This window comes from Arachis ipaensis, chromosome B04 (genome assembly GCF_000816755.2).
Source record: "Arachis ipaensis cultivar K30076 chromosome B04, Araip1.1, whole genome shotgun sequence".
Classification (NCBI taxonomy): domain Eukaryota; kingdom Viridiplantae; phylum Streptophyta; class Magnoliopsida; order Fabales; family Fabaceae; genus Arachis; species Arachis ipaensis.
Genome location: NC_029788.2, coordinates 109795351 through 109806878, shown reverse-complemented (window position 1 = coordinate 109806878; position 11528 = coordinate 109795351). Strand labels below are relative to the sequence as shown.

The window sequence follows — 11528 nt, the reverse complement described above, 5'->3', positions numbered from 1 at the left end:
TGCCCGTTTGGGCGTTCAACTCCAGCTTTTGATCCTTTTCTGGCGCTGGACGCTAGAATTGGACAGAGAACTGGCGTTGAACGCCAGTTTACGTCGTCTATTCTTGTGCAAAGTATGGACTATTATATATTGCTGGAAAGCCCTGGATGTCTACTTTCCAACGCAATTGGAAGCATGCCATTGCGAGTTCTGTAGCGCTAGAAAATCCACTTTGAGTGCAGGGAGGTCAGAATCCAACAGCATCAGCAGTCCTTTTTCAGCCTGAATCAGATTTTTGCTCAGCTCCTTCAATTTCAGCCAGAAAAATACCTGAAATTACAGAAAAATACACAACTCATAGTAAAGTCCAGAAATATGAATTTTTCCTAAAAACTAATAAAAATAGACTGAAAACTAACTAAAACATACTCAAAACTATATGAAATTATCCCCAAAAAGCGTATAAAATATCCGCTCATCACTTATCTTTTTGTTTGATTCTTATCTTTTTCAAAACCACCTAACTAACTTTCTCTCTCTAATTTTTGAAAACTCTTCCCCACTTTTTCAAAATTCTTTTTTAATTAACTATTTGTTTTAAATTTTAATTTAATTTTATTTTATTTTCCTTCTTAAATTTCGAATTACAACTAATATTTAAAATAAAAACAAAAATATTTTTATTTCATTTTATTTAATTTTCAAATTCTCCCCCCTCGCATCTCTTTTTATTTATTTATCTACTAACATTCCTCTTCTACTCAAAATTCGAAGCCCCTCTTCTCCCCTGTGTTCGAATTTTTCTGTTCCCCTTTCTTCTATTCTCCTCTTCTCCTACTTACATAAGAAATCTCTATACTGTGACATAGAGGATTTCATATTTTCTGTTCTCTTCTTTTTCATATGAGCAGGAACAAGGACAAAAACATTCTTGTTGAAGCTGATCCGGAACCTGAAAGGACTCTGAAGAGGAAGCTAAGGGAAGCTAAAGCACAACTCTCTGGAGAAAACCTGACAGAAATTTTTGAAAAAGAAGGAGACATGGCCGAAAATAATAACAATGGTGAAGATGCAAGGAAGATGCTTGGTGACTTTATTGCACCATCTTCTAACTTCTACGGAAGAAGCATCTCACTTCCTACAATTGGAGCAAACAATTTTGAGCTTAAGCCTCAATTGGTTTCTCTAGTGCAGTAGAACTGTAAGTTTCATGGACTTCCAATGGAAGATCCTCATCAGTTTTTAGCTGAATTCTTGCAAATCTGTGACACTGTCAAGACCAATGGAGTTGATCCCGAGGTCTACAGGCTCATGCTTTTCCCTTTTGCTGTAAGAGACAGAGCTAGAACATGGTTGGATTCACAACCTAATGATAGCCTGAACTCTTAGGATAAGCTGGTCAGTGCTTTTCTGGCCAAATTCTTTCCTCCTCAAAAGATGAGCAAGCTTAGAGTGGAAATCCAAACCTTCAGACAGAAGGAAGGAGAATCCCTCTATGAAGCTTGGGAAAGATATAAGCAACTGATCAAAAGATGTCCTACTGACATGCTTCCAGAATGGAGCATCATATGTATATTCTATGATGGTCTATCTGAGTTGTCAAAAATGTCATTGGACCATTCTGCAGGAGGATCTTTTCACATGAAAATCCCTGCAGAAGCTCAGAAACTCATTGAAATGGTTGCAAATAACCAGTTCATGTACACCTCATAGAGGAATCGTGTGAACAATGGGACGCCTCAGAAGAAAGGAGTTCTTGAAATTGATACTCTGAATGCCATATTGGCTCAGAACAAAATATTGACTCAGCAAGTCAATATGATTTCTTAGAGTCTGAATGGATTACAAGCTGCATCCAATAGTACTAAAGAAGCATCTTCTGAAGAAGAAGCTTATGATCCTGAGAACCCTGCAATGGCAGAGGTGAATTACATGGGAGAACCCTATGGAAACACCTATAATCCTTCATGGAGAAATCATCCAAATTTCTCATGGAAGGATCAACAGAAGCCTCAACAAGGCTTCAATAATAATGGTGGAAGAAATAGGTTTAGCAATAGCAAACCTTTTCCATCATCTTCTCAGCAACAGACAGAGAATTCTGAACAGAGCCATTTTGGCCTGGCAACCATAGTCTCTGGTCTATCTAAGACAACACTAAGTTTCATGAATGAAATAAGGTCCTCTATTAGAAATTTGGAGGCACAGGTGGGTCAGCTGAGTAAGAAGATTACTGAAACTCCTCCCAGTACTCTCCCAAGCAATACAGAAGAAAATCCCAAGAGAGAGTGTAAGGCCATAACCTTACTTGGTGTGGCCGAATGCTCAGAGGAGGAGGAGGATGTGAATCCCAGTGAGGAAGACCTCTTGGGACGTCCTCTGGACAGAAAGAAGTATCCTTTTGAGGAACCAAAGAAATCTGAGGCTCATACAGAGACCCTAGAGATTCCATTGGACCTCCTTCTGCCATTCATAAGCTCTGATGAATATTCTTCCTCTGAAGAGGATGAAGACACCATTGCAGAGCAAGTCGCAAAGTATTTAGGAGCAATCATGAAGTTGAATGCCAGTTTATTTGGTAATGAGACTTGGGAGGATGAACCCCCCTTGTTCACCAATGAACTGAGTATATTAATGAGGCAGACATTGCCTCAGAAGAAACCGGATCCCGGAAAGTTCTTCATACCTTGTACCATAGGCACCATGACCTTTGAGAAGGCTCTGTATGACCTTGGGTCAGGGATAAACCTCATGCCACTTTGTGTAATAGAGAAACTGGGAATCTTTGAGGTACAAGCTGCAAGAATCTCATTAGAGATGGCAGACAAATCTATGAAAAAGGCTTATGGACAGGTAGAGGACGTGTTAGTAAAGGTCAAAGGCCTTTACATCCCTGCTGATTTCATAATCCTAGACACTGGAAAGGATGAGGATGAATCCATCATCCTTGGAGGACCCCTCCTAGCCACAGCAAAGGATGTGATTAATGTTGACAGAGGAGAGTTGGTCCTTCAGTTGAATGAAGACTACATAGTATTTAAGACTCCAGGTTCTCCTTCTATAACCATGGAGAGGAAGCATGAAAAGCTTCTCTCAGAACAGAGTCAAACAACACCCCCACATTCAAACTCTAAGTTTGGTGTTGGGAGGCCACAACCAAACTCTAAGTTCAGTGTTGAGAGGCCCCAACATTGCTTTGATTTTCTGTGAGGCTCCATGAGAGCTCACTGTCAAGCTATTGACATTAAAGAAGCGCTTGTTGGGAGGCAACCCAATGTTATTTAATTATATTTATTTCTTTTCCATTGCTATTTTATGTTTTCTTTAGGTTGATGATCATGTGAAGTCACAAAAACTACTGAAAAATCAAAAATAGAATGAAAAACAGCATTAAAAATAGCTCACCCTGGAGGAAGAGCTTACTGGCGTTTAAACGCCAGTAAGAGGCATCAAACTGGCATTTAACGCCAGAAAGAAACATCAAGCTGGCGTTAAACGCCAGAAACAAGCACCAGACTGGCGTTTAACGCCAGAACAGAGCATGGAATTGGCATTTAACGACAAGAATGGGAGAAAAGCTGGCGTTAAACGCCAGAAACAAGCAGCAAGCTGGCGTTTAACGCCAGACATGCATTCTAAGGGCGTTTTCCACGCCTAAATAGAGCAGGGATGCTAAGTCCTTGACCCCTCAGGATCTGTGGGCTCCACAGGATCCCCACCTACCCCACCTCTTCTTCTCTCCTCTTCACACCCTTTCATAACACTCTTCCCCAAATACCCTTCACCAATCACCTCCATACCTCTTCCCCATAAACCCCACCTACCTCCAAATTCAAATTCCTTTCCCTCCCAAACCCAACCCTAATGACCGAAACCTACCCCCCCACCCCTATATAAACCCCTTAACACTACTCCATTTTCACACATCACAAACACTACTTCTCCCCCTTGGCCGAATATACACTTCCACTCCATCTCCTCTATTTTCTTCTTCTACTATTTTCCTTCTTCTTTTGCTCGAGGACGAGCAAACCTTTTAAGTTTGGTGTGGTAAAAGCGTAGCTTTTTATTGGCGTTCAACTTGCCAATGATGCAAGAAAACGCACGCCCCTACACTGGAAGGGTCAACTTTGATCAAAGGTTGGACCAAGTCCTCATGGACATATGTGTAGAAGGAGCTCAATGGAAAGTTGACTCAAGAGACAAGCCAATTCAATTGAGAAGACCGGACATTAAGCCTGTAGCTAGAGGATGGTTGGAGTTCATCCAACGCTCAATTATTCCTACTAGCAAACGGTCTGAAGTTATTGTAGACCGGGCCATCATGATCCATAGTATCATGATTAGGGAGGAAGTGGAAGTTCATGAAATTATACCTCAAGAACTCTACAAGGTGGCTGACAAGTCCTCCACTTTGGCAAGGTTAGCCTTTCCTCACCTCATTTGCCACCTCTGCAATTCAGTTGGAATTGACATAGAGGGAGACATCTTCATTGATAAGGATAAGCCCATCACTAAGAAAAGGATGGAGCAAACAAGAGAGCCCACTCATGGACCTCAACAAGAGCATGAGGAAATTCCTCATCATGAAATCCCTGAGATGCCTCAAGGGATGCACTTTCCTCCACAAAACTATTGGGAGCAAATCAACACCTCCCTAGGAGAATTAAGTTCCAACATGGGATAACTAAGGATGGAGCACCAAGAGCACTCCATTATCCTCCATGAAATTAGAGAAGATCAAAGAGCTATGAGGGAGGAGCAACAAAGACAAGGAAGAGACATAGAGGAGCTCAAGAACACCATTGGTTCCTCAAGAGGAAGAAGATGCCACCCTCACTAAGGTGGACCCGTTCCTTAATCTCTTTGTCTATTTATTTTTTCTCTGTTTTTCGTCTACTATGCTTTATGTTTATTTATGTTTGTGTCTTATTACATGATCACTAGTGTCTAAGTGTCTATGTCTTAAAGCTATGAATGTCCTATGAATCCATCACCTTTCTTAAATGAAAAATGTTTTTAATCACAAAAGAAAAAGAAGTACATGATTTTGAATTCATCCTTGAAATTAGTTTAATTATATTGATGTGGTGGCAATAATTTTTATTTTCTGAATGAATACATGAACAGTGCATATTTTTGAATTTGTTGTTTATGAATGTTAAATATATTGGCTCTTGAAAGAATGATGAAAAGGAAAAATGTTATTGATAATCTGAAAAATCATAAAATTGATTCTTGAAGCAAGAAAAAGCAGTGAAGAACAAGGCTTGCAAAAAAAAAAGAAAGAAAAATGGCAAAAATAAAAGAAAAAAAAAGAAAGAAAAAAAAAAGAAAAAGCAAGCAAAAAAAGCCAGTAACCCTTTAAACCAAAAGGCAAGGGTAAAAAGGGATCCAAGACTTTGAGCATCAGTGGATAGGAGGGCCTAAAGGAATAAAATCCTGGCCTAAGCGGCTAAACCAAGCTGTCCCTAACCATGTGCTTGTGGCGTGAAGGTGTCAAGTGAAAACTTGAGACTGAGCAGTTAAAGTCAAGGTCCAAAGCAAAAAAAGAGTGTGCTTAAGAACCCTGGACACCTCTAATTGGGGACTTTAGCAAAGTTGAGTCACAATCTGAAAAGGTTCACCCAGTTATGTGTCTGTGGCATGTATGTATCCGGTGGTAATACTGGAAAACAGAGTGCTTAGGGCCACAGCCAAGACTCATAAAGTAGCTATGTTCAAGAATCAACATACTGAACTAGGAGAATCAATAACACTATCTAAATTCTAAGTTCCTATAGATGCCAATCATTATGAACTTCAAAGGATGAAGTGAGATGCCAAAACTATTCAGAGGCAAAAAGCTACTAGTCCCGCTCATTTAATTGGGACTAAGTTTCATTGATATTTTGGAATTTATAGTATATTCTCTTCTTTTTATCCTAATTGATTTTTAGTATGTTTTAGTATGATTTAGTTAGTTTTTAGTATATTTTTATTAGTTTTTAAATAAAAATCATATTTTTGGACTTTACTATGAGTTTGTGTATTTTTCTGTAATTTCAGGTATTTTCTGGCTGAAACTGAGGGACTTGAGCAAAAATCTGATTCAGAGGCTGAAGAAGGACTGCAGATGCTATTGGATTCTGACCTCCCTACACTCGAAGTGGATTTTCTGGAGCTACAGAAACCCAAATGGCGCGCTCTCAATTGCGCTGGAAAGTAAACATCCAGGGCTTTCCAGAAATATATAATAGTACATACTTTGCATGAGTTTAAATGATGCAAACTGGCGTTCAACGCCAACTTTCTGCCATATTCTGGCGTTAAACGCTAGAAACAAGTTGCAAATCAGAGTTAAATGCCAGAAACAGGTTACAACCTGGCGTTTAACTCCAAAAGAAATCTCTATACATAAAAGCTCAATGCTCAGCCCAAGCACACACTAAGTGGGCCCGGAAATGGATTTATGCATCATTTACTTATTTTCTGTAACCCTAGTTACTAGTCTAGTATAAAAACTACTTTTAGTGATTTATTTTATATCTCTGGTTAGTCTTTGAATAATTTTGTGTTCTGAGATCACGTTTAGGGGGCTGGCCATTCGGCCATGCCTGGACCTTCATCACTTATGTATTTTCAATGGTAGAGTTTCTACACACCATAGATTAAGGTGTGGAGCTCTGCTGTTTCTCATGAATTAATGCAAAGTACTATTGTTTTTCTATTCAACTCAAGCCTATTTCTTCTCTAAGATATTCATTCGCACACAAAAAATGATGAATGTGATGATTATGTGACGCTCATCACCATTATCACTTATGAACGCGTGCCTGACAAACACTTCCGTTCTACATGAAAACAAGCTTGAATGCATATCTCTTAGCCTCCTGATTCACGATCAGAGTCTTCGTGGTATAGGCTAGAATTATTGGCGGCCATTCTTGAGATCCAAAAAGTCTAAACCTTGTCTGTGGTATTTCGAGTAGGATCTGGGAAGGGATGGCTGTGACGAGCTTCAAACTCGTGAGTGCTGGGCATAGTGACAGACGCAAAAGGATTACTGGATCCTATTCCATCATGATCGAGAACCGACAGATGATTAGCCGTGCGGTGACAGCGCAATTGGACCATTTTCACTGAGAGGATGGGATGTAGTCATTGACAACGGTGATGCCCAACATACAACTTGCCATGGAAAGGAGTAAGAAGGATTGAATGAAGGCAATAGGAAAGCAGAGAATCAGAAGAAACAAAACATCTCCACACGCTTGTCTGAAATTCCTACCAATGAATCATATAAGTATCTCTATCCTATTTTATATTTTAATTATGTTTTAATTATCAAAATCCCATAACCATTTGAATCCACCTGACTGAGATTTACAAGGTGACCATAGCTTGCTTCAAGCCAACAATCTCCGTGGGATCGACCCTTACTCACGTAAGATTTATTACTTGGACGACCCAGTGCACTTGCTGGTTAGTTGTGTGAAGTTGTGAAGAAGAATTAAGATTATGAATGTGCGTACCAAGTTTTTGGCGCCGTTACTAAGGAAAGAAACAATCACGATTTCGTGCACCAGAGCTACAATGAAGATGTGCATCAAGGATGGAGCAATCAAGGATGGAGGGAGTCTCAAAGGATTGATCACCCTTCTTGGCAACAACCGCCTCCAGTTTCTTATGGGTATAATTCTAATCCTAATGCATATCAATCTAATGGATGTGCAGAGCACAAGGGAATGGAACTTACAAGACCATTGGAGATGTCCCTTCCTAAGTCGCCATCCAACATAACATTCAAGTGGGTAAAATTCTTATCTCTAATCTTTACTTTCCCACTTGAATATGGTTTGATTGAAAATGATGGGCAACTTAGAGCTTTTTGTGGGGTTAAGAACAAAAGGAAATTGAGTAGTGGGTAGAAATACCAATCAAGATTCCTTATGGTTGGAAGCTTAAAGTCTAAGTGCAATGGTTGGTATAGTTCTCAACTAAAGGGGTCTAGGAAGATGCTTTGGTGTTTACTTGAGAATTCGGATCACTTCTCACCCGATTGGAATTGTGATGATCAACTTGAAGATGGGTGTAGAAACAAGATTTGGGATCCGGGTATATAGGAGGATCAATTTTGGGAACCCTTAGCTTGTGAAGGACTCCATCAAGACTTGTTGCAATTCATTAGAAATTTTAGAGCACAATGGAGAACCAAACATTGGTGGAGGTTCCAAAATGAATTCAAGCACAAGCCACCATAACAAGGAGCTTCCCAAATGTCCAACTTAAGGACTTAAACTAAAAGTGCTAGGTGGGAGACACCCCACCATGGTAAACTCTTTCCACTCTCTTTTAGATTTGGTTAATAAGTGATTGGAGTTGCCATTGTAGGTATTTTTTGTTATTTTCTATACTCTTATACATTTTACTTTGATTGATTGGTTGTTTCTTAGTTTGTTTTGATTAGTTTAGTTGTTGTTGAATTGCATTTTGCTTGTAGTATAAGTTTTATTTTTAATATGTTTGAAAATTTTTCAAAAACCAAAAAGATTTGTTGTTGAATTTAATTTTGGTTATATTAGAATGCTTGTAGATTAGGAGAGTGCCCTGTTTTTGTTCTAAGCATCTTTAAAAAAAAAACGGGCATCCGCGCGCGAGCGTGCTGTGCGCGCGTGCGTCGGTGGTGCATTTCACACTCCTGGTACAAAAACCAGAGAGTTGTGCCATATTTGTGCCTATTCTGTGCCCGCACTGACGCGCAGGCGTACTTGGCACGTCTGCGCCGGTCGCCAACTCGGTCAGGCACGCGTCCGCGTACTATGCGCGTCCGCGTCGCTTTTGATGGCAACGGCGCCATTTTGATGAGTGAGTTTGTTGTGATGGTATAGAATTTCCTCAAATGAATGAATTCTCGTTGCAAGTATAGTTCTACACTAACAAATAATCCTCCCAATAAAAAATTTGAGTCGTCACATGTACAAACCCCAATGAAAATTAACCGAAGTATTTAAACTCCGGGTCGTCTCACAAGGAATTGCAATGAAGTGATCAATTATTGGCTCTGAAAATGCAATGGGGGGTTTGATTTGATATTTGGCAAGGAAATATAAAAGCAAGAAAGTAAATAACAAGAACTAATAAAAGAAATGGAAAGAACTCTTGGCTAGACATAGGTAATTGACATCACCATCCTTGTCTACAAACCAAATATTAATAATTATGAGGAACCAAGCTCATTAAGTCTACTTCCAAAAGCCTTAAGTACGTAATATCTACTCCTAGACTTGAAGTACGTCAAATGGCTTTGATCACATCAACTCATAAGTCCCAACCTATCTACTAATTAGATTAGTAGTGGGTTAGTGTCAATGGGTATCAAATTGATCACCAAGAATTCTCAAATCACTAAATCATTGAGACCCAATGACTCAAGGTCACTCAATTCCCTTAGCCTAGGCCAAGAGTAAAGAAAACTACTCAAAAACTAAAGGAAACATTCTATCAAACACCTAGTGTGCAAGAAAAGTAAACATCACAAAATGCAAGAATTAAAGAAACCCATGACTAACATAAGCAAGAAATCAACAATAACCATGAAGATAAACATAGAAAAGCATGGAAACATAAAATTGCATTAAAGAAAATTAAGATCCAACAATGTTCATAAACATAAAAGAGAGTAAAATAAGAAATTAACAAGAGAAACTAAGAAGATTAAGACAATAGAACACTAAAACATAAAGAGAATTGAAATCAAGACAAGAATTGAAAGATGAATTTGAGAGTGATTAACCTAAACTACCCTAAATTCTAGAGAGAAGGGAGAGCTTCTCTCTCTAGAATTCTACCTTAAAACATGATGAAAACTAAACTATGACTACTTGGTTCATTCTCCCCTCAATCCTTGGATTCAATAGCATCAGAAATGAGTTGGATTGGGCCCAAAATGAGCTACAAATCCCTGGCCACGAGTTGCTCTTTAGTGAAGCATGTGCCATCATCGGCATGCACGCGTACAGTGCACGTGCGCGTCCCTAGACGTATGGCAACTATAGAAAATTTTATATCATTTCGAAGCCCCAGATGTTAGCTTTCCAACGCAACTAGAACTGCCTTATTTGGACCTCTGTAGCTCAAGTTATGATCGATTGAGTGCGAAGAGGTTGGGCTTGACAGCTTTATGGTTCCTTCATTTCTTCATGAGTTCTCCCACTTTGCATGCTTTTCTCCTCACTTCTTCCATCCAATACTTGCCTTATGAACCTGAAATCACTCAACAAATATATCAAGGCATCGAATGGGATTAAAGTGAATTAAATTTAGCTATTTTAAGGCCTAAAAAGCATGTTTTCACACTTAAGCACAAATTCAGGGAGAATTGCAAAACCATGCTATTTCATTGAATAAATGTGAGAAAAGTTGATAAAATCCCCCAAAATAAGTACAAGATAAACCACAAAATCGGGGTATATCAAAGGGCTGCCCTGGTTGAAACCAAAGCTGGAGTTTACAATCATGGAAATCTAGAATGCTATGAAGATAACAAGAACATCAATGTCGCTGCATTTTCTGTTGTGCCTTATGATCCCACCAACTGGGGTGGTTCCATCACTTGATGAGTATCTTCCTATGACTGCACCTAAAGGACCCCTCATTTTGTTCTTAACCTTTCTTCCAAGTAGCAAGCTTCTTTCTTCGAGTAAATCCCCATAATGGTCCCTGAGATTCGGGTCGTTACTCAATGTGATCCCTGAGATCTCAATTACACCATTGTAATCCTCTAAAAATAGCTCCAGGCACCATAATAGTCCCTGGACAGCTTTCCGGTGATGAGTCATCATCAAGACGCTGACGTGGCCTCATTTTGCCACGCTGGATGGTGCCAACGGCTAGTTGAGCTGGCACAGTTTCAAGTTATACTCAATGTGGTCCCTCCCTCTATATTTAACCTTAAATTCTCAAATGTTCAGTAAGTTAATTTCTTCTTCTTCTTCATCGTTCTCTTCTCATTCTTGTTGTTGCTGTTGCTCCTGGAGCTGGAAGTGAATATCCATGATGGGCAGTAGGAGCACTAGAGCTGGAAGCTTTATTAGTTCACCGTCCAGTGACCATCAGACGAGAACGCAAAGCAGGAGCAGAAGATCTGGGGTGCCGGAATAGTGCGGTTGCGGCTGCCGGCCAGTTCTTAGGTGGTCTAGGACAGATTCAAACCCAAATAAACCATTTTTGGTTGTTCTAATTATAATGTGAGTTATCAATATTACTTGTGTTATTATGATTGCTCCTACCTACCTCACTGTTCTTCTCTTGTTCTTCTTCCCTGAAGCTTGAGCATGTTATATGTTTGCTTGATTACAGACAAGTGGAAAGAGATAGTGTGGGCTTTTTGTGTGGGCAGACACTGGACAGGATGAACCAATTGAGAAACCAGAATCTTATGGAGACAATCATGAAGTAAAGTTAAACTTTCCATTGCTTGGAGGTTTGGGAGATTAGAAGATGTCCGGAATAAAAAATTGGTTAACCAATTGTTGGTATTAGCTGTGTCTATATTAATAGTGTTAATG

General features: G+C 39.5%; 1 pseudogene; it reads right to left on the bottom strand.

The window, feature by feature from the left end:
- Positions 1-10652, bottom strand: part of LOC107636828 — a 21251-nt pseudogene extending 10599 nt beyond the window's left edge.